Source organism: Panthera uncia (assembly GCF_023721935.1).
Source record: "Panthera uncia isolate 11264 chromosome D3 unlocalized genomic scaffold, Puncia_PCG_1.0 HiC_scaffold_8, whole genome shotgun sequence".
Lineage (NCBI taxonomy): Eukaryota > Metazoa > Chordata > Mammalia > Carnivora > Felidae > Panthera > Panthera uncia.
The window spans coordinates 27,284,199-27,289,992 of NW_026057586.1; positions in this window are offsets into that span (position 1 = coordinate 27,284,199).

Below are 5,794 nucleotides of genomic sequence, written 5' to 3' on the forward strand. Positions count from 1 at the left end.
GAGGAGAGGGGGAAGAGAAGGGAAACAGGTGAAGGACAGTGAAGAAAATGGATGGGGATGGTGTTACCTAACTTCTTACACAAGACAGGTCTGTGAGAGGCTTCCCACAGACACGCCCTGGGTACGCGTGGAAATAAGCACCCTGCACCAGCGAGGTGTAGTTAGCAATGCAGTTCATTTTTATTAGTTATAAATAAAGTACAAAAAATCCACCAAAAGTGAATCTAAGCATTTACACAATTCCTAATGTCTCCGCCTTTTCATTGATGCACTATTGCTTTAATATTCATAATAAATATTCTTCTAGCTTTCTGCTATAAAATAGTCTATGTAGCAAAATGTTGCACAGCACAACAGAACAGAACAGCAGGAGGATTACAAAAAAGGACAATCAACACTGAGGATAATCCTTTCACTTACCAGGGGCAACCGAATTACCCCAGCGGGCCTGGCGCCGGGCGTGGCTGGCTCTGGAGCTGAGAAATGAGCCACGTCCGAGGCCAGGGTGGGGCTAGGGAAAGGCAAGGGGCCGGGAGGAGGGGAGGGGGGGGCACAGGCCAGCCAGGGCAAAGGGCCCCTTCCCACTCTGACCCCGCAGAGCGGCGTAAGGCATGTCCGTCCAGGAGCCCTGCCGAGGGGGCCGTGTCCGCCAGGCCTGGCAGTGTGGTGGCCATGCCGTCTCCAAGGAACAAGCAGGAGAACACGGCTCTGGGGCAGAGGCGGAAAGGGAAGCTGGGCAGGCAGCAGGCAGGAAGCCCAGGGAACGGGGCCCACAGTCCGGCCGGAGCAAAGGTGGGGCTCAGGGGCCCTACGCGGCCCGGCCACTCCTGCAAGCCTGGGCCGGCAGTGTGGTGGGTCTGGGCCTCCGCCTCCTCCCCCATCAGCACCATCCCGGGGCCTCATGTGGAGGATGGACTTCTCCACCAGGCAAAGGCAGTGATGTCAAGAGGCAAGAGGGAAGGATGAGAAGGGAAAGAAGGGAAGGAGGACAGGAGGGGTCCTCCCTCTCCCGGCCAGGGTCACAGCCCTGGCTCAGAGGACCCCCAGGGGGCATGGACCTCCTCTCTCTCTTTTTGGCTCAGAGGCATCTGGGCTCACGGCATTACCAGCCTTGGAGGTTACTGCTTCCCCCAAACCCTCCCCTAGCATTCGTGGTCCTCAGAGACCGGAAGGCCCTCCTGTCCTTCACAGCAGCCCCTCCCCTCCCCACAGCCGTGGAACAGGGGCAGAGGTGGAGACGACGCTGGGAGGAGAGACCATGGGTCTGAAATCCTTGTCCCAATCTGTTGTCGAGGGTACTGCTCAACAACAGAGGCTCCAAGAGAGGACAGGACAGGTGCCAATCCCAAAAACCACACTTCGGGGCTGCTGTTCTGCCTATGCCCTTCCCACATCTAATGAGATGTGGCCTTCAGCTCGCTCTGCAAATGACCACGGAACCCCGTGAAAGCACGCGTCCTGCGTCTGGGGATGTGTCCACCTATCCCGCCTCCCTGACTCCCGCGGAATGCTGCGTATAAAAGGACAAAACCCTTTCCCGGTGTCTACCGTGAGCAAATCCACTGAATAAATTCTCAGGACGCTTTCTCTCCTTTTTTCTTTCATCTCCTTCTCTCCACCCCTCCATCCTTTGTCTTCCCCTTCCTTCTCTCCTGAGAGGTTGAGAAAGCCCAGCGAGGGGTCCCCGCTGGGTCTGTATCCTAGTCTATCTGGGTCTGAGGGACCCTAGACACCCTCCCTTTTGCCTCCCTCACCTCTGCCCAGAACCCTGAGACTCAGGGAGGCCAAGCGACTTGCTCAAGGTCACAGGCAAGTTTGCAATAAAACTGGTCTGAGAACCTGAGCCTCCTGACCCCCCCAGTCCAGGGCTCTTTCTAATAAATCAGGCTTTCAGATTTTGGCTTTCAGATGCCCCAGCTGGTAATGTCTGAAGGGCCCAGTTCTGGAACCAGAGAGATACGGAGCCCAGGTGGAGAGAGTGACCCCTAGGGGCCCCTGACCTTCCTAGGAGGCAGGATGGGCTGAGGTCGTGGGAAGGGTTAGGGAAGAAAGAAAAATAGGTTTAATGGTGAGGGGGCTGGGGAGGGGGCAGGGGTAGCAAGTGAAAGGATTACCCCAGTCTGCTGACGAGTGCAAATTATATTTATATATGTGCTAAATACAGTCACTATATTGGAGTTTTTCACTAGGTCACAGCATACAGAATCAAAGGTTTGCATTTCGTATGGAATGTATCCAAAGAGGCCAGCACCACAGTAGGACAGCTTGCAATCACACACCCTGATAGTTTGGACGAAATAAAGTTCGCGGAATTTTATTTAAATTTTTTTTTCGTATTCATAGTTGTTTGTCATCGTACCAATGCATGCAAAGCATTCCACTCCCAGAAACAACGCCAAAATGAGGTAATAGGAGTAATAAAAAAAATTAGTATCCTTTCTAAATAAATAAATTATAATTAAAAATGCAAAACAACTATAAAAATAATTAAATAAGAACCCACGATATCTACAAGTTAGTCATAAATTATGATTGTTAAATATAAGGCATTTAAACTCACAAAACCCTGTAAACTAGCAACGTGCCATGTTTTTTGTTTTTTGTGTTTTTTTTTTCATTTTTGTTTTTCTATCAGCTGAAATCGCTCTAGCATTTGCTCTACGCGCAGGAGATGAAACACGACAGGGGACCTGACAGACGTTGCTACAGCCCCACGCGGGGAGTGTTTGTCCCGCCGGCGGGCGGGGGGCTTGGGGGATTTCTTCAGGAAAAAAAAAAAAAAGAAAGAAAGAAAGATCTGGTGCTTTTTCTTCACCATTGAAAAAACTGTGCTTGTTCATTAGGCGTAAAGAGTTGAGAATACTTGCAGGGAGGCTGGGGCATTTGCAGAAGAGTAGCTTGAGTCCTGTCACGACTGCTGGGCCAGGGCCACGGGGGCCAGGTGTCCGGGCCAGTAGAGGAGCCCCGTGCCCTGGCCCGCCCCCCTGCTGGCGCCAGCCGGCGCTGGCTGTGGCTGTGGCTGTGGCTGTGGCGTTGGTTTCGTTGATTGGCGTCCTCTGCAACCCGCTGCGGCCAGGGCTACACTGCGGCTGGGAGGCCCAACTTGAATCCTGGGGTGGCTCTCGCCCCAGAAGGCACTCATGCATCTCAGTCAAGAAAGGGTCTGAGTCCCTTGAGTTGAGCAGTAGGAGGACTACCGGGGGTCTCCTCTCCCGGAGGTGGTGGGTACAAGATGCTGAGGCCCAAGCCTGCCTCTTCTCCGTCTTCCCGGGCTCCTGGGCGAGGGAGAGGGGGCTTCCAGGGAGCAGAAGCACAGACCCCTCTCCTGTCTTCTCACCCAGAGAGCTGCCCGGCTAAGGAGCCTGGAGCTGGCAGGAGCCTGAGTCCACGTCCCCTCCTGTGCCCCCCCTGCAAAGTGCGAGGGCCCCAGAGAGATGGGGAGGGGAGGAGGGCTTCAGGATCCACCCCCATAGTCAGCAGTTGACCTCTCCCCACTGGGTGATCCCCACCCCAGTTAGTGCCTAGTGTTGGCCTGGGGCACTCAGAGCGTGCCCAGAACAGGGAGGAGGAGGGGACCGCACTCCCACTCTCAGCCCCTGAGACAGATGTTGGTGCCCACAGGAAGTTGTTTTCAACAGCTCGGTAGGCACGTGGCCCTACCACTTGAAGGATGTGTTGATGTCGGGGAGGATCAGAGAATGTGAGTGTCGGAAGGAAATTTAGCAAGCATCCAATCCAGACTCCTTGCGTCGCAGCTGAGGAAACTGAGGCCCAGAGAGAAGGAGGTTTCCAGCATTACGTGCTTGGTCACTGAAGAGCCAAGACTAGAACCCACGGACACCAGCCCTCGTGCCATCTGGCTCCGCACCGACTCCCTCTACTTGCTAGCCTTCTGAACCAGCCTCAGAGAGAACAAGAGTCCCGGACTAAGAGGGGAGTGACCTTCCCTAGACCACCCTGGCTGCCTCCCGGTCCAAAGCAGGCTGGGGAGAAGTCCCAGCTTCCTGTGGCTACTAGTGATGAGCTTCCCCCCCCCAAATCCTGATTGGGAAGCACTTTCTGCACTGGTGGGTTCTCCAGCCTTCAGCCCTGGAGACAGTTCCCGCACCGAACTATGGAATTGGACGACGTAATGCTTGCTGCTGTTAACCCTGTGTCAGTGATTCACCACTTTTGTGCTATTGTATGTGTCTTGCCTCCTCGGCTAAACCGTAAGCTCCTCAAGGCAGGGACACTGTCCTCTCTCCCAGCACTGAGCAGGCACTCAGGAAAGATTTTATAGAACACGAGAGTATTGGTGCTGGAAGAGGCTTCAGTCTGAGTAAGATCCTTGAGTAACCCTTCCACCAGAAGCCACATCCCCATTCTGTGCCTGCAGGTGTCCAGAACAGCCATGCCTCTGCCCGACAGCTCTGGTTGTGCTAGAAGGTTCTACCTCAAGCCAAAATCTGCCTCTCAGTCATTTTTAACCCATTGGTACTGGTCGTACCCTTAACCTTACAGAATTTCTTCATATAGGGGATAAGTATCCTGTCCTCCTTAGTCTTCGCTTACTGATATGAGGGCATTGAGACTGGGGGAGGGGCGAGGAGAGGGGGAGGCTTCGAGGACAGTGCAAATAAGGGAGGGGGAGGGGTAAAGGAAGAGAGCAGAATTTCAGCTAGGCTGGGGTGTTCTGCACATGGATAAAGAAAGCTGGGTTGGGGTTGGGATTTGGTGGATTTTCCCATCTCCATTCTTCTGTCCTCCCATCTCCCTGCTCCCTTTGAGGTTCAGAAAAGTTGCGGGGTGGTGCAGAAAGACACATTGGGTGGTGTCGCTTCAAACTTCCGGATCTCTGTCTCTCACCACTCCCATCCCTAAACCCCCAGGAGGGTCCCAGGACACAGCACGAATGTGTGGAGTGGATGGTTATCAGTCCTCACAACATGTAGGTGAGGGCGAAGAAGTGGAGATGGGGAGGACTGTCGTTTCTCCCCCCTCTCAGGAGAAGGCAAATGAGGCACAGGGAAATAGAGGGACTTGCCCAAGGTCATCAAAGAGAGAAAGAGCCAGAGACTAGGGACACAGGGCCTCCCAAGCCCAGCTGACACCGTCTCGGGGCCAGGGCCATCTCTGAGGGACTCCACTGGGATTTGAGACATCCCATAGGAAGCAGAAGTCCTCCCCCAGGTCCATGGTGTTTGACCCCAGCCCCTGAGTGCCAGCCAGAGCACTTTGGCCAAGACCAAGGGTCCACCACGAGCTGCACTATTATATCTTCATCATCCAGTGAATTTTTTGCATAGGGAGGCCGTGGCCAAATCGCCTCTTTGTGACAGGGCATACACACAGCCAGAAGGAAGAAGGTGGCATACACAGGGACATCCTGGCTCTGAGGAACACGGGGGCAACTCGAGCGCAAAGCTAGCTCCGCCCTAGTTCCACAGGGGACCGCGGGACCCGGGACATGGCTGGAACTAAGTACATGTGCCCTGGAACTGGGGGGCCCTCCTTCAAGACAGAATTTCCCCTTTCACTGACCCAAACTCTGCCTTCCTCGCCCTGGCTGAGCCCCTCGGGTGCCCAGCCAAGCCGCCGTCTCCCCCTTTTCCTGCCCTCCCCTTCCCCAGACGCTCCCCTTCCACACTCCGTGCACTGTAAACATGAGAAAAACAAAAGCAAAGGAAAAAACAAAACCAAAAACAAAACAAGAACCACCCCCCTCCCGCCTCCCAACCCGGGTGAAAAAAAAAAAAAAAATCATCCTTTTTCACCAGAAACAGGATTTGGCTTTTTTTTTTTTTTTCACCTT